This window comes from Neoarius graeffei, chromosome 4, assembly GCF_027579695.1.
Source record: "Neoarius graeffei isolate fNeoGra1 chromosome 4, fNeoGra1.pri, whole genome shotgun sequence".
NCBI lineage: Eukaryota > Metazoa > Chordata > Actinopteri > Siluriformes > Ariidae > Neoarius > Neoarius graeffei.
Genome location: NC_083572.1, coordinates 49307075 through 49331497, shown reverse-complemented (window position 1 = coordinate 49331497; position 24423 = coordinate 49307075). Strand labels below are relative to the sequence as shown.

At 43.5% G+C, this 24423-nt stretch overlaps 1 protein-coding gene across 1 annotated transcript in view; it reads left to right on the top strand.

The window, feature by feature from the left end:
• Nucleotides 1-24423, top strand: part of cacna2d2a (calcium channel, voltage-dependent, alpha 2/delta subunit 2a) — a 697573-nt gene that overhangs the window by 219440 nt on the left and 453710 nt on the right. The window lies entirely within an intron of this gene.

Sequence of the window (24423 nt, the reverse complement as noted above, 5' to 3'; positions counted from 1 at the left end):
GTTTGCTTGTTTAGCGATGTTTTCGTCGGCTTCGTTTGTTCTCGTTGACATTCGGGAACACTCAGAAGTTAAATTGATGTAAATACCGCGAGCAATGTTGCCAGATTGCGGGGTTCTCCGCCCAGTTGGGGGGTTTCAAGTGCATTTTGGCGGGTTTTGAACATATTTTGGGCTGGAAAACGTCAGGAGTATCTGGCAACACTGACCGCGAGACTGTACGCGATAGAACGAGAAAACAATATGGCTGCGCCCATTTGCTAGAAAACATGCTTTAACTCCGTTCGTGCTTTTGTTTCTAATGCGTCGAACTTAATTCAGAGCACTGCAGGAACATCAGAAAAGCAGAAGGAAAGATCAGAGAAACAAAAGCAGAGAAAACTGGAGGAAAGACAGAATGCACCCCAGAAAAGAGCATTAAATTCCTTTGCAGTGAAACCTTTCAAAAAGGGAGGTTTAAATCAAATATCTCCAGTATTTGCTGTACATATGTATATATCTAATATTACTGAATCATTGATTTCTGCTCATATTCATGATTTTTGAAAAATGAATGTGGCTTATATTAGACTAGTTTTGACATTAACTTGAAACAAAAAAAAGAAACAAATGAGATGAACTATGGATACTATTGTTATTATAACAAAATCAGTGGAATATTTAGGCAAGTATATCCTTCAAAGCTACATTTTCGTCTAATTTTTATAATTTTTTTTTTGCCACTTATGTCATTGATTACAAAATATGGCATCAAATAGATACACATTATGGTTAAATTCTGTTGCTTTTCTATGTTAAATCTATGTAAAAAATGTGTTCTATAGCATCTTTAAATGTTAAAATCTCAACAGCTTCAGGCAGCCCCCTTGACCCCTGCTGATAGTTTCTCATCTCATCTCATTATCTCTAGCCGCTTTATCCTGTTCTACAGGGTCGCAGGCAAGCTGGAGCCTATCCCAGCTGACTACGGGCGAAAGGCGGGGTACACCCTGGACAAGTCGCCAGGTCATCACAGGGCTGACACATAGACACAGACAACCATTCACACTCACATTCACACCTACGGTCAATTTAGAGTCACCAGTTAACCTAACCTGCATGTCTTTGGACTGTGGGGGAAACCGGAGCACCCGGAGGAAACCCACGCGGACACGGGGAGAACATGCAAACTCCACACAGAAAGGCCCTTGCCGGCCACGGGGCTCGAACCCAGGACCTTCTTGCTGTGAGGCGACAGCGCTAACCACTAGCCTACACCACCGTGCCGCCCGGTGATAGTTTCTTACATTCCTCTATTTTTTTCAATTACTGCTGGGATCCCTGCATTATGAAAACTCTTTTTCCAAACTAAATATTGCACAAAAACAAGTGTAAATGACGATTACTGCCTACTTTTTTCAAACTTTTTTGATTGCTATCAAAACAAACAAAACTTCCGGCTTGATTATGTCAGTATTCGAAAGAGGGTGCGCGTCTTTTGACAATGTTGGCAGATGTCGGTCACTTTGATTTCCGCTGTACGTTTTACTTCCGTCCTACGATGTCTCGCACAGGCCTCAACGAGTCTCGTTTACGGCCATTGCTTTGACATATGGACTGATATATTATATAACATATTTCAAACACTCATAACTTGCTATAGTAGTGACAAAATAGCGATCAAAAATCCATTCCTATATTTAATAAAATGAGAAATAGAATTTTGAGAATAAAAAATTTGCCTTCAGTTCTCCTTTAAAACCACTGACAAGTGAAGTGAATGACATTGATTATCTCGTTAGGGGTGGGATGCATTAGGGAGCAAGTGAACAGTCAGTTCTCAAAGTTGATGTGTTGGAAGCAGGAAAAATGGGCAAGCAATGAACGACTTTGGGTCATGGGTCAGACTGTGATGGCAAGATGACTGGGTCACATCTGGGAACATCTCCAAAATGGTAGGTCTTGTGGGGTGTTCCAAGTATGCAGTGGTTATTAGCTACTAAAAGTGGTCCAAGGAAGAACACCCAGTACACTGGTGACAAGGTCATGGGCACCCAAGGCTCACCAATGCATATAGGGAGCAACAATTAGCCTGTCTGGTCCGATCCCACAGAACAGCTATCCATCCATCCATTATCTGTAGCCGCTTATTCTGTTCTACAGGGTCGCAGGCAAGCTGGAGCCTATCCCAGCTGACTATGGGCGAGAGACGAGGTACACCCTGGATAAGTCGTCAGGTTATCGCAGGGCTGACAGAGACAAACAACCATTCACACTCACATTCACACCTACGGTCAATTTAGAGTCACCAATTAACCTAACCTGCATGTCTTTGGACTGTGGGGGAAACCGGAGCACCCGGAGGAAACCCACGCGGACACGGGGAGAACATGCAAACTCCACACAGAAAGGCCCTCGCCAGCCACGGGGCTCGAACCCGGACCTTCTTGCTGTGAGGCGACAGTGCTAACCACTACACCACCATGACGGCAGAACAGCTACTGTAGCACAAATTCCTGAAAACATTAAGGCTGGCGATGTTGGAAAGGTGTAAGGACACCATGTCAGCTTGCTATGTATTGGGCTGCATAGCCGAAGACAGGTCAGAGTGCCCATGCAGACCCCTATCCACCACCAAAAGACCTGCAATGGGCATGTGAACATCATAACTGGACCATGGAGCAATGGAAGAAGGTGGCCTGATCTGATGAATCACTTTCTCTTTTACATTGTGTGGTTGGCTGGTTGTGTGCATGTGTGTAACTTACCTTGGGAAGAGATGGCATCATGATGCATTATGGGAAGAAGGCAAGCTGGTGGAGGCGGTGTGATGCTCTGGACAATGTTCTGGTGGGAAACCTTGCATCCTTACATGCAAGTGGATGTTACTTTGACATGTACCACCAACCTAAACATTGATGCAGACCAAGTACGCCCCTTCATGGCAAAAGTAATGGCAGTGGCCTGTTTCAACAGGATAATGCAACCTGCCACACTGCAAAAATTATTCAGGAATGGGTTCAGGAGCAGGGGTGGTGTAGTGGTTAGCACTGTCTTCTCACAGCAAGAAGGTCCTGGGTTCAAGCCCAGTGGCTGATGAGGGCCTTTCTGTGCAGAGTTTGCATGTTCTCCCTGTGTCCGCGTGGGTTTCCTCCGGGTGCTCCGGTTTCCCCCACAGTCCAAAGACATGCAGGTTAGGCTAATTGGTGGCTCTAAATTGACCGTAGGTGTGAATGTGAGTGTGAATGGTTGTCTGTGTCTCTGTGTCAGCCCTGAGATGATTTGGTGACTTGTCCAGGGTGTACCCCGCCTCTCGCCCATAGTCAGCTGGGATAGGCTCCAGCTTGCCCATGACCCTGCACAGGATAAGCGGTTACGGATAATGGATGGATGGGTTGAGGAACATGACAGAGTTCAAGGTGTTGATTTGACCTCCAAATTCCCCAGATCTCAATCCGATTGAGGATCTGAGGAATGTGCAGAACAAACAAGTCTGATCCACAGAGGCTTCACCTTGCAACTTAGAGGACTTAAAGGATCTGCTGCGAATGTATTGGTGCCAGATACTGTACCACAGTACACCTTCAGCGGACTTGTGGAGGCCATGTCTTGACGGGTCAAAGCTGTTTTGGCAGCACAGTGGGGACCTACATAATATTAGCCAACTGGTTTTAATGTTATGGCTGATCTGTGGACCTTACAATGTTGCCAAGACACCAATATACGCTAATGTTTGCTTTGGAAGTGACCTTGGATCACTTTGGAAGTGATACAATGAACATTCTGTAACTACCAGGTAATTCTCATCAGAAATGAAGTCTTAAAGCTAGACTGCCTTTCAGATTTTTCAAGATGAGGTCATAAAAAGAATTTTCCCCGACACCCAATTATTTTTGTTTAGTGGACCGAAAGCTACTGAATTTGAATCACAGACTTCCAATTTTATTAGTTAAAAAAAAAATAGAACAATTAATCGCCGCTATTTTTTCCTGCTTCACCATGACCCAATTCAAGATACTACGTCATGCATCACATGGTGGGCTTTCCCCGTTCATGCAAGGCATTGTTGGAAACAAATTTGAAACCGGAGGGAAAAATGGAGGACGCGCATGAAACGTGAAAGACCGACTACAGCAACGGAAAGCGAGAAGAAAAGACGTTATGTTGCGAAGGAAAGGAAATGCAGGACCAAACTAATTAATATCGGCGGTCAGCGAGCACCTCGGTGTGATCAGCTGTTCGTTTAGTGACAGAATGATGGAACTGTCAGTGCACGGTTAAGGTAAACCTGTAGATGGCAGTAATGCAACACTGTGGATGCCAGCTGCCGTAAAACCCAAAAGAAGAAGGTAAACCTGCGCATGCGCACACGGACTTCCTCTGTCTGCTTTTCCTGCTTCACCATGACCCAATTCAAGATACTACGTCATGCATCACATGGTGGGCTTTCCCCGTTCATGCAAGGCATTGTTGGAAACAAATTTGAAACCGGAGGGAAAAATGGAGGACGCGCATGAAACGTGAAAGACCGACTACAGCAACGGAAAGCGAGAAGAAAAGACGTTATGTTGCGAAGGAAAGGAAATGCAGGACCAAACTAATTAATATCGGCGGTCAGCGAGCACCTCGGTGTGATCAGCTGTTCGTTTAGTGACAGAATGATGGAACTGTCAGTGCACGGTTAAGGTAAACCTGTAGATGGCAGTAATGCAACACTGTGGATGCCAGCTGCCGTAAAACCCAAAAGAAGAAGGTAAACCTGCGCATGCGCACACGGACTTCCTCTGTCTGCTTGACTGCGTGAAGCGAGAGATTTCATGCACATTATTTGCTCGGGAATCACCTCAAATTAAATAACTTCCCAGCCACAGAATGGCCTTTTTTTTTTTAAGATGTTGCAGAAATAAACATGTATCACAATGACCAAATTTCAGAGGGAACTAAATTTCATAGATTTTATGAAATCAAAAGGCCTTCTAACTTTAAGTAAAAAACTAATACAAACTGCTCTCTCACACTCTTGTGTGTTTTGGACAAATTTTGTCCTGATTGGTTGTTGATGGAGTCTGAGTATAGCATTAAAAGATTATCTCATCTCATCTCATCTCATCTCATTATCTCTAGCCGCTTTATCCTGTTCTACAGGGTCGCAGGCAAGCTGGAGCCTATCCCAGCTGACTACGGGCGAAAGGCGGGGTACACCCTGGACAAGTCGCCAGGTCATCACAGGGCTATTAAAAGATTATATGTAGGAAAATGAATTGAGCATTTGTTACATTTTGGACACACTCTACACCTCCAGCGAGGACAGGAGCATCAGGGCTATACTGTGGATGATTATAGGAAAGTTACCTGGTCAGATAAATCCTGGTTCCTTTTGTAGAAGGTTGATGGATGAATCATAATTTAGCTTTAACAACAAGAGTCCACGGAGCCATCGTGTTCGGTATGAACAGTCCAACACACTGATGCTTTGATATTTTCCTGACACACACCAGGCCCACTGAAATATAGCATGTGTACTTGAACATTGTTGCTGACCAACTTCATCCGTTCATAGCCACCGTTTATCCCCAATCAGATGGATAACTTCAGTGTGATAACTGACCATGCACAAGGCAGACAGCACATTTTCATTGCTTTCATGGCTTGCACACTAATTTAGCTAAAGTTTATAGCTACTAATCATTGGTCTGAGTGTTTTATTGCCTCAAAAAATATTTCTCGACAAAACTTCACCTCATGGATGATAATCTAGAAGCACCGGTGTCCATAGGAGGTGTTAGTGCACTCTCACAACTATGAGACAGAATAGGGAGTGATTGTGTTCTGATGAAAGCTGATGGTGACTTAGGCTACGTTTACATTACGTTGAATCAGCGGATCATCAGATTAACGTTCTTAAAACGATTCGCGTTTACACTAAAACCGTTAGCCGTGCACACAGCAACGCCAATACGTGGATACGCTCGGCTCCGCAGGCATCCTGCGCTCCAAATCACTCCGCCCTGAACAGCGAGTGCCCTCTGGAGGGTGCGCACTCCGGCCCTGCGCAGCTCACAGAGCGCGCGAGTGAAGTGCACAAGCCACGATTCGGGACTGAGCCACTGTGTGTGTGATCCCAGCGCATATCACTTACTACTTGCAAGTGGAAGGATGGCAAGCCTAAAGACAATCATAACTACACAATGGGCAGTATTTGCATCAGTATTTGCAGTATTTTCATACTTTTATACTCTTTAATGAAAGGTGATACAAGGCGGAAGTCCGCGCCGTTTTTCAGCAGTCGCGTCACATGACCAACGCCAGTGAATCAGGAAGGTGGATGTCACAGTGACGTTGTCCAATGAGACGCCAGCTAGAGCTCAGCACAGCGTATCCGCGTATTTTGAATGTTTACACAGCACCGGAGCTGACATGATCTGGATTGAATACGTGGACGCTGGCGGATTCCCGTTTCCAGGCGTTTCCAGGGGTTTAATGTAAACGGACAGTGCATCCGCGAAGAAAACGAGACAGATACGGTCTAGTGTAAACGTAGCCTTAGTGGTGTTGTGGAGCATCATTTCAAATTCATCCAAAATGGCTTGTACATGCATGTGTTGGACTCAGTGTTGTAGTCGAGTTGCTAAACCTCGAGTCCGAGTTCAATCTCGAGTTCCCAGTGTTCCAAGTCTGAGTCAAGTCCAGGTCATTAAAAAAAAAAAAAATTCGAGTCGAGTCACTATTGATCCGAGTCGAGTCCGAGAACAAGACTCCAACCGCACCATTTGACGGTGTCTGTTTCGGCGCCATTAACATTAGTTTGTTCCTGAACATGACATATGAACAAGTGAATGTGCATTCTCTTTGTCAGGGAGTTTGAAGTATTCTGTCAGAGATGGTTGGGAGACGGATGCAAGTGCAGAAGGTGTGTTTATTAATACAAGTGAAGACAAACAATCCAGAACGGCAGGCAAAATCGTAAAACGGTGAAACGGGCAATAGGCCGAGCGAGGCATAAACAGGCTATCGTAGACTCGGCAGAATCAGAGACGAGAAACAGGAAATCAGGGATCAGGAAACCAAGCAAGGAAATAAGACTCGGTAACATGTCAGTAACGCAACTCAATACTTTGCAAAGTAAGTGTGTTTTCACAGTTTTTATATCGGCGTGCTGATTGCGTCTTAATCCTTTGCAAGTGCGAGTCTTTTACGGCGTGCAGACAAGAGTCTGCTTGGCACCCGAGAGTCTATCTGGTGCATGTGCCAAGATGCGGAGGTGTGACACTCTTGCATGAAATTAGTACAAAAATTAATGTAGATATAAATATCTTATGCCAAATTATTATGGCATGTTACAAAAAATAAAGGAAAAAATCAGAGTCCTCGTCTCCAGTTTACGAGTCCGAATGCAGTTAATGCACGAGTCCAGGTCATCAGTGCTCAAGTCCAAGTCAAGTCATGAGTCCTTAAAATTAGGGCACGAGTCGGACTCGAGTACTACAAGCCTGGTTGGACTACAGATACAGAAATTTGGACTTATAATGCACGTTATACAGACTTTGAAAATGTAAATAATTTCAATTTGTACACCCACAAGTATTTAAGTGGGAGTGAACTTAATAACTGAAGCATGGCCTAATATTTAATGAAAAGTTTCCTAAAATTATAATTATACAATGGGGTCCAAAAGTCAGAGGCCACATTAAAACTAACTAACTAACTAATCTGGGGATTTTTTCATTTAAAACTGGAAATGAACAGAAAGGTTTTGTTTGATATCTTGAATATATTCAACATTCAATATTAATATTCTGCACTATTTCTGGGTCGCTCTTATAGTTTAAGCAAATGTGTGATATTGAACATGTTGACTCCATTGTGCAAAAGGTCTTACGTTCAAGCACGTGTTCAGACGACAGTTCAAACTTGGAGTCCATGTCAGCTTAAGTACACACCGATATTAAAAATCGGAGCCGATAATGAGTGTATATTTTTATTAATTGAGTGTATATTTCAATTATTGTAAACATTTCTAAGATTGTATTTTTCATTCAGGTTCTTGCTGATATCTTTTGTTATGAAAAAAAATCTAATCAAGTAGTAAAGATTGAAAGACATAAGTATTTTCACTTGTGGTCTCAGACTTTTGGACCTGACTGTACATATGCGATCATTTGGTAAACGGTGCATTACTAGAGGGGATGTTTTATTTGAGGATGAGAGAGAAGGCTCCAGTTTTTTACGAATATCTATTACTCTACAAAGTTAGAAAGTTTACATAAAAGCACAGGTTCCTTTTGACAGCGTCTGATTCTCAGTGTTGTCAAAATCCTGCCACACTTCAGTACAAAACCAGAATGGAAATTTTGGGATAATGTCATCCATCCATCACCACTTATCCTGTGCAGGGTCGCGGGCAAGCTGGAGCCTATCCCAGCTGACTACGGGCGAAAGGCGGGGTACACCCTGGACAAGTCGTCAGATCATCACAGGGCTGACACATAGACACAGACAGCCATTCACACTCACATTTACACTTACGGTCAATTTAGAGTCACCAGTTAACCTAACCTGCATGTCTTTGGACTGTGGGGGAAACCGGAGCACCCGGAGGAAACCCATGCGGACACGGGGAGAACATGCAAACTCCACACAGAAAGGCCCCCCATCGGCCACTGGGCTCGAACCTAGAACCTTCTTGCTTCAGATGCAAGGCTAAGTGTCGCTTTTCAGTACTGAAGGGGCAAAGTGTTAAGCGGTAATCAACTTCCGCAGACAAGATGGCGGAAAGTGACTCAGAAGGCTGACACATCACTGCCGTTAGTTCAGTTTTAGGGGGTCTTGAACAAATATACAAAGGGTCCAATACTATGGAAAGAAATCAGAATTGCTCCTTCAAAAAGGCCATGCATGAGAACCTTCCTGCTGTGAGGCGACAGTGCTAACCACTACAACACCGTGCCACCCAGGATAACGTCATTCATTTTAGAAACATTTTCACGGGGTTAGACACAGTTTAGGTTCCTGCTAAACTACTTTCTAGTGAAAATATACACTCACTGGCCACTTTGATCAGAACTTGTTCTTGATTCTGTGATTCCTGTTCTTGGCTGGCAGGAGTGGAACCCAGTGTGGTCTTCTGCTGTTGCATGCTGAGATGCTTTTCTGCTCAGCACGGTTGTAAAGAGTTGCTATTAGTTGCTATATCCTTTCTGGCAGCTCAGACCAGTCTGGCCATTTTCCTCTGACCTTTCTTATCAACAAGACGTTTGTTTCCACCCACAGAACTGTCGCTCACTCAATGTTTTTTTGTTTTTCGCACCATTCTGTGTAAACTCTAGAGACTGTTGTGTGTGGAAACCCCAGGAGATCAGCAGTTTCGGAAATACTCAAACCAGTCCATCTGGCTCAAACCAACACCCATGCCACAGGGAAAGTCGGACCTTGAGATAATAATTTTTCCCGTTCTGATGTTTGAAGTGAACATTAACTGAAGCTCTTGATTTCTACCTGCATTATTTTATGCATCGTGCTGCTGTCAAGGGATTGGCTGATTAGAGAACTGTATAAAACAGCAGGTGGATGGGTGTTCCTAATAAAGTGGCCGGCCAGTGAGTGTAGCGTTTGCTTTCCCCTTAGGTTACTCTTTAAACTCTATAAACTGGATGTGAATGAGCAGTGAATCACTTGGTTCAGACTTTCAAACCAGACACATGATTTTTTTTTGCAGAGTAAGTAAGTAAGATGGTATATTTTAAGACTTGCACAGGTGTCTAGGACACCGGCAGTGGCATGTTTTAAACATCTGTCTGAGCTTTGGAGTGTTTCAGACAGTTCTAGACAAGACAGGTGCATTGAGGTCAGTGCTGTGCTACCGGCAAGACGTAACCATGGCGCGAGCGATGTCAAGAAAGGGAGAAGGAGAGAACGAGATAGAGGGACTGAGAACATCGGCGATTGAGAACGATGCTTTAGGCAAATGGGAAATGCGAGGAAATGAAGTTCTGAAATTCATTGATTTCAAAATGAGCAGCAGGAGGGAAATGAGAAAGAGAGAGAGAGAGGGATGGTGGAATGAGGGAGAGCGCGTAAAAGAGCACTGAGTGGGTAGCGATGACAGCGGGTGATGAGGAGAGATGAGGTGAGCTGTTCACTGTGCTGTTTAATAAAAGCACATAAACTGTATTATATCAATTCCTTTTACGGTGCAATGCTCAGTGTAGGTTCCCACAATACTGCAGCCGCAATAAACTCCACGCAATCTAATCAAGGCAAATGTGCGCTAAAAGAAAAAAAAAAAACCACAGCAAATCAATTATAACAGAGGCTTTTTAGAACCAAATAGAACCAGAGTAATCTATGGCTCTCAGTATACACAAGGAACCAGCATGTTTCAGTTGGAGAGAATGAACAGTGGCGTACAATTTAAATATAGACACAGGCCTGAGAAACAGGGTTAGAGGAATAGTAGAGGATAATGTGGTTAACGTGGCAAGCGGAAACCAGTGGTGGATTGATGAGCATGTGTGTTAGAGGTCTGCGTGGGTCGGATTTTTCAGTCCCGCTCCCGCCCGCGCCCGCATTGTGCAGTCCCATTCCCGGCCGCGCCCGCAAAGAATTATGATTTTCAGTCCCGCTCCCACCCGCGCCCACAAAAAAATTATGATTTTCAGTCCCGCTCCCACCCGCGCCTGCCATATTTTGTCCCGCTCCCGCCCGCAAATCCCGCATGATGCAGACGTTCACGTTATTTCTCAGGAAAGTTCTTGTCTTGACACAGCGTGATGGTGCCCCGCCCCCTACTTTGAGTGGATTTGAGCATAAATCTCTACAGCTCACGTTTGTTATTGTTTACCTTGTTTCTGAATTCAGCATGTAGTATCTCTAATAATAATAATTAGTGCTATCAAACGATTTAAATATTTAATCGCAAATCGCACATTTTTATCACATGAGAAACCATTATAATTCTCTGATCAGCATAAAAAAGTGAATGGGCTTGCTTTGTACCTATGTTTTTGTTTTTTGTTTTTTTTATTGCAAAGCAGAGCTAGTAAAAGAAGTGAATTGATTTACTGCTTGAGTTAGTCTACAACTTTAATCAGAGAGACATGTTACACAGTGACGGTAGGCTTGACTCAGTGCTATCCCAGAAATCCTTCCTGTAATATGCAAATTTGACCGCCTCTGATTGGACAGCCAAATTTGCATATTACAGGAAGGATTTCTGGGATAGCATTGAGTCGAGCCTACCATCACTGTGTAACCTGTCTCTCTGATTAAAGTTGTAGACTAACGCAACAAGTAAATCAATTCACTCATGGTTCTCTTGCTAGCTGGGTGTGAACTGCGAGTCATTAGAGTGATCAATGGCAAGTTTAAGATGCCATTTCTCACTTAATCTGGCAATCTGACTTTCTCTGTAAATTTAGGCATCTTAAAATGCTTTTATTAATGCCAAATAAAATATCCAGCACAAATTATATATGATAGACATAAATTAATAATTTATAAATTTTATTTCAAGCACGTTTTTAGTTAGCGGGACTGCAGCTTATCACCGCTCCCACCCGCGCCGCATATGTGCACTCCCGCTCCCACCCGCGCCGCATATGTGCACTCCCGCTCCCACCCGCGCCGCATATGTGCACTCCCGCTCCCACCCGCGCCGCATATGTGCACTCCCGCCCGCGCGCGCATATGTGCACATCCAGTCCCGCCCGCGCCCGCAATGGGCTTTCAAAATTTGTCCTGCGCCGCACTGCTTTGCGGCGGGTCCCGCGGGACTCCCGCGGGAGTGCAGGGCTCTAATGTGCGTCTTAACTGACCTTTACTACTCGTTTTCAGTTCACTGTGCAACCTAATATCATCATGCGCTTAAAAACAAATTGAACTAGAGGTACTGTGCCAAGGGCACAGTGGTATCCCATTTCCACACCTGAGGCCTTGGGACAAAGGTCAAGGTCACAGAACTGAGAGAAATGAGGCCACTTGTCTGGAATCTGATGACAATGGGAAAATGATATAATACTTCCATGATGAATAATATTAACTAAGTTCCTATCTTTCACCAATTTCTTGAATTGAAAAATATGCAGATCATTGATCTGACCTGTCAAGGTCACTCAGGGCAAAACCGATGTTCTCAAATGAAAGCCCATATATGACTTCCTATTCATGATCAATAGTAACTATGAGTCCCTATTCATGATTAATAGTAACTATGGACCTACACTACCATTAAAAAGTTTGGGGTCACCCGGACAATTTTGTGTTTTTCATGAAAAGTCACACTTTTATTTACCACCATAAGTTGTAAAATGAATAGAAAATATAGTCGAGACATTTTTCTGGCCATTTTGAGCATTTAATCGACCCCACAAATGTGATGCTCCAGAAACTCAATCTGCTCAAAGGAAGGTCAGTTTTATAGCTTCTCTAAAGAGCTCAACTGTTTTCAGCTGTGCTAACATGATTGTACAAGGGTTTTCTAATCATCCATTAGCCTTCTGAGGCAATGAGCAAACACATTGTACCATTAGAACACTGGAGTGATAGTTGCTGGAAACGGGCCTCTATACACCTATATTGCACCAAAAACCAGACATTTGCAGCTAGAATAGTCATTTACCACATTAGCAATGTATAGAGTGGATTTCTGATTAGTTTAAAGTGATCTTCATTGAAAAGAACAGTGCTTTTCTTTCAAAAATAAGGAAATTTCAAATTGACCCCAAACTTTTGAACGGTAGTGTATCTAGCAGAATTTATGAAGTAGAGGCCTTTGAAAATATGGGGGTCACTGATCTGACCTTTCAGGGTCACTCCAGGTCAATTTTTTTGGTGCCAAAAGAAAGTCCACACATGATTTCCTATTCATGGTTAATAGTAACTACAGTATGGCCTTATCTTGCTCTGTTTTTGAGATATAGGCCATTGAAAATATGTGATGTAATATTGACCTAGGTCAAAGGTCAATAGGTCAAAACTATAAATATCCATTAAAACATGTTTTTCTATGGCAAAGGAGCAAGGCTAGCTCAAAGACCATGAAAAATAGACAAAACTAGACTTTTTGCGATAGCGTCACCTAATTGACAAGTTCAAGGTTACATAACTCCGTGAAAATAGATCAAATCGCTTAACCGATGCAAACTATTTAGAAGCCCCCCAAATAGGTTATCCGTATCCAATTTGATGGAAATTCATGAAATAATGAGGAAGGAGTAGCAGCGATTTGACGCCTAAGTGACCTTTAACCCAAGTCTGGCAAAAGGTCAAGGTCCGATGTCAAATGAGTGCAAAAAAGTATTAAAGGAATGGAAAATGTAATGTAAATACATGCATGGGTTGGTAGCTTGTAATTTTGAGAACCTGTAAGAAAAGTTTCAGGCATGTTTGATCATTTATGAGAAAGTTGTGAGCATTTTTGTATCGCTGCTCTAATGCCACCGGTAGGCTGCCATGCAGCCTGTTGGAAGGGCGATGCGTGACATCAATTGGGTGCAAGGCTGAGTGTCGCTCTTCAGTAATGAAGGGGCAAAGCATTAAGCGGTAATCAACTTCCGCAGACAAGATGGCGGAAAGTGACTCGGAAGGCTGACACATCACTGCCATCAATTCAATTTAGGGGGCCTTAAACGAATATACGTACAAAGGGTCCAATACTATGGAAAGAAATCAGAATTGCTCCTTCAGAAAGGCCGTGTGATGTGGTTCGTGCTGAGCGATAATAGGGCATCGAGCGATCGGGTTAGTGCATTTGGTCTTCCTGACGTGAACAGATCTAAACAGACAGACTGACAAATTTACTTTTACTAGACAAAAACAATATAAATGCCTCTTTAATAATGCCCTCCCTTTCTCGTTTTCGTATCCTTGACACCGTACTTGCACGTTCTTTTGGAGCCTTGCCCTTGCTATGTTCAAATCCTGTTGGCACAGCATCTTCCTTCAATCGTCTCTGTGTCTTCTGGCCTTCCGCCACACTGACGTACAAATCCTCCTTAAAACAGGTATCCAGAAAGTGTACTGAGCACAAGCGGGAATTCGTTGTAGGAACGAAGCCCACCCTTTTCATGTTGACTGGCCATTTCTTGAGCAAGTCTGTTTTTTTCAGCGGAAAGCCATAGAACGTGCAGCCATGCTGCTGACCTGATCCAGTCCTGCATGTGCACCCGACTGCTGCACAGCTAGGCATTTTGTTCTCTTTCGGTCGTCGAACAGCCTTCTTGAAAAATTTCCCTGATTAATACGGTCTGTTTGAGACTAACAGTGTCATTTAGCGCAGGAAAATGGTGAAAACAATGGTTGATGTAATGGCCTACAATCCCAATGCTTCAAGTCTTACTTGACATGTGGAGCTTCCATGCGTTGTGCCCAAGTGACATCAGAGCATTGCCACAAACGATTGGGGGGATTTTTCTGATTGGTTAAAATATTTTCAATCGCGACATTTATGAAATCATCGATGATGGGGGAATTCTGCATAGAAACTGACTTCCGGAAATGGATATCTTAGTTGTGTGAGCTCCTTATTTTCAATTATTCGCATGAATTATTAGTTTATATCATAATCTATCTTCATAACTGTATTTTAACCATGTGCTTGCTTTTCCTTTAAGGTATAAGGGCCATGGAAGATGGCATTAAATAATTTTGTCTCGCTTGTCCTGGCACTGTACCAGGTGGTCCCATTCATAGCCATTCCTGAAAATTTTATGACATCATAAAATGATGTCATGACGTCATGTGATGTCATGCATGATATGGAGATTACAGATGGTCACTACCTATATGCACACCAAGTTTCATCCAGATATCTTGAAAACTGAGCGAGAAATGACCCTTGTCTAACTACTACTACGACACTAAACCTAAGCAATTTCAAGATCCCAGTTCCAATGAAGTGGAAATGGGATAATAATTACACTGCTTAATATAAAAAAGGGGCTTGATAAGAGGTTCAGTCTTACCCTGCGTACACTAACTACAGTAGCAAGTCACTCGTGTTGCTTAGACAGTAATTCGTGTCTTGTGGGTGTGTAGCGACCGCTAGTGTTCTTGCTTGTGGGCATGGCATGTCCATATTTTGTTTGTTTGTTTTTGGTTACAATGTGAAACGGTAGTAATCATGTTTACGTTCTAAAGCTAAACTGGTTAAACCCTAATGAAACTAGAAGGCCACTCGGTTGAGTGGATACCTCCGCCAAGCAACATATTCGGATTTGCATCAAAACCTAATGAAGTGGTCCAAGGAAGAACACCCAGTACACTGGTGACAAGGTCATGGGCACCCAAGGCTCAGCAATGCATATAGGGAGCAACAACTAGCCTGTCTGGTCCGATCCCACAGAACAGCTATCCATCCATTCATTATCTGTAGCCGTTTATCCTGTTCTACAGGGTCGCAGGCAAGCTGGATCCTATCCCAGCTGACTATGGGCGAGAGGCGGGGTACACCCTGGACAAGGTGCCAGATCATTGCAGGGCTGACACAGAGACGAGCAACCATTCACACACATATTCACACCTACGGTCAATTTAGAGTCACCAGTTAACCTAACCTGCATGTCTTTGGACTGTTGGGGAAACCGGAGCACCCGGAGGAAACCCACGCGGACACGGGGAGAACATGCAAACTCCACACAGAAAGACCCCCATCGGCCGCTGGGCTCGAACCCAGAACTTTCTTGCTGTGAGGTGACCGTGCTAACCATTACACCACCGTGCTGCCCTATAGACATTTTAGTGAGGTTTTTTTTTTGTTGTTGTTGTTCTATTTTTTGCGTTTCAAAAAAGCATTGGTTTGAGGAATCATTCCAGCCAGTTGTTTGGATTTCTCACATAATAACTTGAGAAACTGAATTGAAAATATCAGCTCAAATGTCACTTGTCAGTTTGTCGCTTGGTGCTGAAATTGTGGCTGTAAGTCATTTCAAATTGTGGTCACATGTTGCTTTGCTGCCCGCGAGTGTGAACACAGGATTAGTATTCAGTACGCCATTAAAACGGTTCTCTGATATTTGCTTGCTACTACAGATTATCACATTATACCATCATGCTGCTATATCACAACTCCAGTTAGAAGTACTTTTGAACTTTTTTTTTGCACTTATGTTCACATCATACCTTCATACACTCTGCTTATAAAATCTATCTTTGCATAGAGTAGAAGAGAACCTCAAGAGGGTTACACTTTTTCCAGACTTCATATCCCATCCCCCCTCTCTCTCTCTCTCTCTCTCTCTCTCTCGTGTGTTTACCCAGCGCTTGCTTCCTCTGTGCTCTTTTCTCAGGAGAAGTGGTGTCGCTGTCATGTCTCTGACAGAATGAAGAGTGGTGTTGTCCTAAAACATTTGTTACATATGGCATATGTTTTTCAAAACTGCCTGACTGTACCGATCCACTTTTAAACTACACATGACTTCAGAAGATTCGTGTATGACGTACTATCGTACTGCGATTATGAGGTGGCTGCTGGAGTCTTTGAGGGAAAAGAAGGCTGTGATGCCTTGATCCTATTTTAAAATGTAAAACTGATAGCAGTATCTGAGCTCTGAGTATTGGTGGATAACCTGATATTAATCCAATACCAAAATTCTCATAATAACTGACCCGACTCTTTGCAAACTTCTGTTACTATGTGTTGCGGAACATCAGAGGCACGATTGTGACTTGTTGGAAGATATTTTTCACCTGTGGAAGTTCGATTATGAAATACATCGGTGGCTTGGATTAGAAAACATCACATTCATCATACATGATGGCTGCGTTTCAGGGTAATGTTGCCTTGACGCTGACACTCATCCATTAAATGGTTGCCATGTATTGTCTTAACAGCATGTTTCACTGAGTCGGTGTGTTTGAATGGGCAGGAAGGCTGCTCCTAGGTAGCTAGGTTGTTTACAGGCAGAGATTGATTTTAGATGAAATATAAGGTACATGCTCGCATTTTGCCAAGCTAAGGCTCACTGTGAGCTGCCATTATAGATTTTTAGCACTAGCTGTTGAGATGAAGTGAAAACTGTGATGTGTATCTCCTTCTACTTCCTCAGCATCAGCACAAATGACTAAAGCCTCACCCAGACTGTCTCCTTTTCGCTGTTGGATGGCCATGTGAACATTCTCAACTGATCAGCTCAGCTGAATGCATTGGTGCATGTTGTTGTAGGAATGTACACTGTATGGCCAGAAGTTTATGGACACCTGACCCTCACATCAATATGGGGTTCTTCCCCAAACTGTTTCTACAAATTTGGAAGCAAACAGTTGTCTAGAATGTCTTTCAATGCTGTAACAGTACAATTTCCCTTCACTGGAACTAAAGGTCTCAAACAAGTTCCACCATGACAATGTCCCTGTGCACAAAGAGAACTTCATGAAGACATGGTTTGCCAAAGTTGGAGTGGAAGAACTTGCGTGGTCTGCACCTTAACCACACTGAACACCTTTGGGATGACCAGGAACACTAGGTGCACTTCAGACCTCCTCACCCAACATCAGTGCCTGATCTCACTAATGCTCTTGTACCTGAATGAGCACAGATTCCCACAGCCACGCTCCAAAATCTAGTGGAAAGCCTTCCCAGAAGAGTGGAGGTTATTATAAGAGTAAAGGGGGACTACATCTAGAACAGGATGCTCAAAAACACATGTGGGTGTAATGGTCATGTGTCCACAAACTTTTGGCCATGTAGTGCGTTGTTCCCATTGGAATCAAATGCAAGAGATGTGTCTTTTGACAAACACTGAAGAGTCCTGGTGAATGCAGCCTCACTGTTTGGCTTTCATGTCATGGAATGATCTCATCTCATCATCTCTAGCCGCTTTATCCTGTTCTACAGGGTCGCAGGCAAGCTGGAGCCTATCCCAGCTGACTATGGGCGAAAGGCAGGGTACACCCTGGACAAGTCGCCAGGCTATCACAGGGCTGACACATAGACACAGACAACCATTCACGCTCACATTCACACCTACGGTCAATTTAGAGTCACCAGTTAACCTAACCTGCATGTCTTTGGGGGAAACCGGAGCACCCGGAGGAAACCCATGCGGACACGGGGAGAACATGCAAACTCCGCACAGAAAGGCCCTCGCCGGCCATGGGGCTCGAACACGAACCTTCTTGCTGTGAGGCGACAGCGCTAACTACTACACCACCATGCTGCCCCGTCATGGAATTATGTGGTTGCAAATTTGTACCAATTTATATATTTGAGCCATGTCATATAAATAAGCTATGATGTTTATTGGACGGCACGATGGTGCAGTGGTTAGCACTGTTGCCTCACAGCAAGAAGGTCCTGGGTTCGAGCCCAATGGCCGACGGGGGCCTTTCTGTGTGGAGTTTGCATGTTCTCCCTCGTGTATGCGTGGGTTTCCTCCGGGTGCTCCGGTTTCCCCCACAGTCCAAAGACATGCAGGTTAGGTTAATCGGTGGCTCTAAATTGACTGTAGGTGTGAATGGTTGTGTGTCTCTATGTGTCAGCCCTGCAATGATCTGGTGACTTGTCCAGGGTGTACCCCGCCTCTCGCCCATAGTCAGCTGGGATAGGCTCCAGCTTGCCTGCGACCCTGCACAGCATAAGCAGCTACAGATAATGGATGGATGCTTAGGAAAAGGCGATAGGTTTCATTTCAAGCCAAATAAATTATTGCTTGTTGGAATTTCACTTAATATTCAGTGGGATCAAATCTGAAACTTGTTCTTTACTAGAAGAACTGCAGCTAGTTGCATAAAAAAAGAGGGAATTCTGCTTCCCTCAGGCCTACAATACAATAACTTTATTAATATTTCCCAATTGGGATTTTCAGTCTCACTTTACAATGCAATAAAAACAAACAACTATTTACAAGAGGAAAAAAATCACATAATTATTGGAATAGGTTTATATTAATCTTGTGATACTCCTGATAATCAAAAATACTAATGCACTAATCCTAATTCAAATATTAGTTCAAAATCCAAATTTTACGTCTAATAGAAATGCAATAAAATATAGGCCTGTCTATAACAGTGGTGAACTGTTACTATTAGAGCTGGGACTTGAGCTCAGCCAAAGCTTAGCCAGACACATCAAAAAAGCAACAGGGCAAAGGATTTTGCAAGGGATTGGCGGCAGGCTGCCAGGTCACTCCGTTGTGTGTAGCTGTCGGTGTTGATTTTAAAAGTCACTAAGTAAATTACACAGGGAAATGAATACTTAAGTATGAGTGAAAAAATACTGTAGTGAGTGTGCGTGGAAGAAGAGTCTGGAGACAGAAATCTTAGTTTCTCGGTCGTTAGCCTGTGCTACTTGCTCTCGATAGCACTGGCTTGAGCGCTTTATTAGCATTCGCTAACACTACTGATGAACGCTACACCAGCTGGAAGGTGACTTCACTGCTGCGCTGATGGCGCCGACTCATGGTTAAGCTCGTGTTGGCCTTCAAGGAGGCCTAGGGCGATACATTTTTGGTCCCTCCCACTATAAATCAAAATCTGATTGGTCACTTCCTATATAAACATACACTGCCATGGCCTTCTGTCCTAGAAATGAAGTCCTAACCAATGAGTGAACCGGCGCTAAACTCTTTTCTGCCTAGAGACGACAAACAAACAAAAAAAAAATCTCATTGGATAACTCGAGTTTAATGTTTTCAGGACAGTGACCCTTTCATTTCTGAAGCATATTTGATAGAAAATGAGGCCAAATTTGAATTGGAAGAGAATAATTATCATGAAATTATGAAAGAAATGAAAGAATGAAAGAAATTAAATATAACGTTTGAAATGCTGATATATTTGGACCTTCTCTGAAGGCCGAGAAGGCCCTGACGGTTCCCCTCTGGTCTACAATGATTAAATAATTTTAATATGGGATATTGAAATGTTGAAGAGGAGATTTTAGAAGTAAATGCAGTGTGGGGTGTACGTGTGTGGGCATTTTGGTGAGGACCAAATCTCCCCACAAGAATAGGAATATCTGCAAGTTTTGACATTAATTAGCAGCATTAATAATTCCATCAATAGAAGGTCCTCGTAAAGGAGTGTGATAGAAATTGTGTCTGACTGCTCTGTCTTTCTGGATGTAGTAACGTGTTGTGAATGGCATTGGATGCTTACTATGTGAGGTCAGAGAAAGTGTACATGACAAAGTTAATCAAACCCCTTTCTTTCGATATGTTGTTTTTTTTCCTTCTCCTTTTTCATCTGTCCTTCTCATTTGCTTTCTTTCTTTCTCGCTCTGTCACCATGAAAACCAGTCTGACATACAGACTGCTGTCTACTGTTGTCAGTTCAAAGCTGTTGATGGACCATGTAATGGACGTGACACACCAAAGGCACTTGAAGATAATGATATCATCGTACACACATGTGGAAGTACATATGCACGCACACCACTGCACACACACATACACCATGCTGAAATGGTTTGCAAGGGTCAAAGTGTCCAGCTGACGAGAAATTCACCTCTTGTTAGTGAGGGGGAACGGAAACTGTGGTTAATTGTGTGTTTATTTTCAGGGCAGGTAAGTGTGTCTGGCTAAATTTAGCCATTCTGGAGATCAGGGGACTTGTCCAATTAAACCAGGGCAGTGAGGCGGGGGAGGACTCGCTTGGGAACTGGGAACCACAAAGACACAGACTGTAAAAAAAAGAAGGAGGTGTGTGTGTTTATTTGTGGATACATTACACTGCAACCGCACTATAAGGCACTCTTTTATGATGAATTTTTGCATATAAAGAACTAAGTTTGTGTCCTCCGCATTTAATAACAATGAGTCAGAGTCTTCAAAAAAAGCATCACTGTGTCACATTAACATGCATTGACGCTGCATGCACAGCATCATTAGGACTAATTACAGTACTATGCACCTGTTCTGGGTTAGAGTGCAATCACAGCGCGCGATCATAAGGACTCTCTAAACACACAGACCTGCCGAAGTATACGAGCTGTACCTAGTGTCTCACATTACCCAGCCTTATATGTTTGTAGTGCCTTTCTGGTTTTGACTTTGTTTTGTGTATTTGATCTCCGCCTTTCATCTTTGCTGCCGCCACTCTGTTTGTGCCTCACTTGACCATTGCCCGTTTCACGACCCTGCCTTTGTCTTACGTTTTTGAACTGTTTGCCTGCCTGTTTGTAAATAAACACTTCCTGCAATTACATCCGTCATTCGTCTGCTTACTTGACACACTGAGCCATGTGTTCCTGTTCCCATCAGAGACAAACAATAAGTAATCAAGTCAGCAGTCAAGTTAACAATACATGTTAATGCCATAAAACAAAAGCTTAACTAGTCTCATTCAGGTGTCGATCACTAACAATTGAAAACGGTGATCAAGGGATCGATAAGAGGACGAAATGACTGCTGATACCGCTAAACTTAACACCTAGTTAAAGCGCACCAGCAGCGTTTTTATACCCCACGCCCAGCCCTGTGACGCAACGTAAATTACATCAGTGATTTGCAACACACGAATGAACTGAATGGTGAAGATTAGAAAACGGAGCAAGTCAGTGGGTGGATATTGACAACGATACACCGTTAACTGCCATCATTTCCATAATAGACGAAGAAATTATCGCCTCCGTTCATGATCCTTTTTCTCAGTCAATGAACTGCGATCACTACTCGGAAGGAGAAATTCATGAAAAGAAGAATGTACCTAACACCTAACATTTCGCATATAACCTGAGTGTTTTGTGTGACAAGTGGCTCTATTTCAGTATTAAGAACTTTTCGGTATAACTAACTATTTGGATGAGTTTGTTATCGCGGGGTTACAGTGCGTTATATTAACCTACATGTCTATAAGTCCCTAAAAAGTCTTAATCCATGAGAACTTGACGGAGGTTACCGGTGTATTTGATCAGTATTGAATTTAAATGATGCTTGTTTTTAGGCCATTTTTGTTTGTCGTAAGGGTGGCATGGTGGTGTAGTGGTTAGCACTCTCGCCTCACAGCAAGAAGGTCTGGGTTCGAGCCCCGTGGCCGGCAAGGGCCTTTCTGTGCAGAGTTTGCATGTTCTCCCCGTGTCCGCGTGGGTTTCCTCCGGGCGCTCCGGTTTCCCCCACAGTCCAAAGACATGCAGGTTAGGTTAACTGGTGACTCTAAATTGACCGTAAGTGTGAATGTGAGTGTGAATGGTTGTCTGTGTCTATGTGTCAGCCCTGTGATGACCTGGCGACTTGTCCAGGGTGTACCCCGCCTTTCGCCCGTAGTCAGCTGGGATAGGCTCCAGCTTGCCTGCGACCCTGTAGAACAGGATAAAGCAGCTAGAGATAATGAGATGAGATGAGATGACCTACACTTGAAAAATCTGAAAGGCAGTGTACCTTTAAACACTTTGCAAGATCTGCAAGAAACAAATAAGCAAATTGGCATCTTGACATTTTAAATTTATGTCAAGAGCATACTGTAATATCATTTTTAACATTGAAATGAATTGCAAACTGATAGCTAGCGTAATGTTATCTTGTAGCTTGCAGGTTTAATTGCTTTCAGGATGTAATGTTATTCAAAGCCTTCCCCGTTCAAAATGTATGCACTGCTTAAAAAAAAAAATTCTATAGACAGTAAGGTCTGCTGGCGACTGATGCTTACAGGCTCTTTTCCAATTATAGCCACGCCCATGAGTAACCGGGAAGTGGCCTAGTGGTTAGCATGTCTGCCTCTCGATCGGGAGATCGCGAGTTCTGCTCACAGTCGGGTCGTACCAAAGACCATCATAAAAATGGTGCATACTGCCCTCTGGCAAGGCACGCTGCAGTGCAGATGCAAGTGGGGAGTCAAACTCTTGTGGTTACCAGAGGACTAGCCCCCCACTGTAACCCTAGCTATGTAATATAGGCAAGAGGCTGAGGGCTACGAAACGGAGATCGGTGCCGCCAAACATGCCATATATGGTGCAGGAAGGACTTTGACCATGAGTATGCCATTGGAGAGTGATTGCATTTTAGTGTGGCTCAACCACAATACATTGATGAAAATTAAGTGCAACACACTGGGGGAAGGCGGCACGGTGGTGTAGTGGTTAGCGCTGTCGCCTCACAGCAAGAAGGTCCGGGTTCAAGCCCCATGGACGACAAGGGCCTTTCTGTGTGGAGTTTGCATGTTCTCCCCGTGTCCGCATGGGTTTCCTCCGGGTGCTCCGGTTTCCCCCCCAGTCCAAAGACATGCAGGTTAGGTTAACTGGTGACTCTAAATTGACCGTAGGTGTGAATGTGAGTGTGAATGGTTGTCTGTGTCTGTGTGTCAGCCCTGTGATGACCTGGTGACTTGTCCAGGGTGTACCCCGCCTTTCGCCCATAGTCAGCTGGGATAGGCTCCAGCTTGCCTGCGACCCTGTAGAACAGGATAAAGCGGCTACAGATAATGAGATGAGATGAGATGAGATGAGATGAGAGACACTGGGGGAATTGTTTAATTCTTCAAAACACAATTGGTTTACAATTATCAAGCACCCTTTGTGGAATACAGTGAAGGCTTTGGTTTTCAATTTGACATTTTCTGCAGGTCACTGTAACACAATACAGTTTGTGTCTTGTATTTCATGTCTTTTCCATTGGTGGAAAACACATTTTCCCACTAAAAACAGCAACATTTTCTTTGTATATGTCATCTGTTTTATTCAGTGAGACCTGAAACTAGAACACCTTAAAGGGGTCATGTCGCAGAAAGTGCTGGAAAAAGTACTGAACTAAATACAACTAACCATACAACTGTAGCCGGAGTAAACTCAGAGCAGTGGACGTAGCTGTCCTCATGCCTGTGTCTTTGAAGACAGTTTACTTTATAACATGGCTCTTATGCTGTAAGTGATGTTAAATGCATAGCTGGAGGCTAATGATGACATCATGGCTGTCATTACTAACTCTCCCCAGCCCCAACCCCTGCAGTTCCTAATCCAATTTGCAGAATCCCAAACACATCGCCATAAAGAGAGCACTTAGAGCAAATAAAGGATGTAGGAAACAGATATTAGATTAGCATGTTTCACCACATAGCCCTATTAATGGGTCTGTGAGGTTTTGTCCAACATCCTTGTTCTGCTTCAGACCCCAATTTTGCTTCTTCCTTAACCTCCAGTCGAGCCCTGGGAGCCTGGAGTACATTGTGGGTTCTTCCGGGGAGACAAAAGAGTCCATTTATAAGCAAATAAACATAGCGACGCATCATAATCGAAACAGTCACGATGTCTATGAACGCCCAATGCTAATAGGGTCATAAACAGTCAAGTACTGCTTAATTTTCAGACTCATTTTACCCCACAAAGGGGAGCTGTGTTCTGCGGCGTTGCAGCAAATTGAAGTAATGTCTATGGCTTTGTAGAGGCCATGCGATCTCTTCTCTGCTAATTTAGTTGAAGTGTACCAAAGCATGGTGATGCAGAATTGTGTTTACACAGTGCAGTAGAAGCATGGCAAGCAGATAGATGGAGAGGAAGACGGAGAGAAGTGTAGATAAAGATGC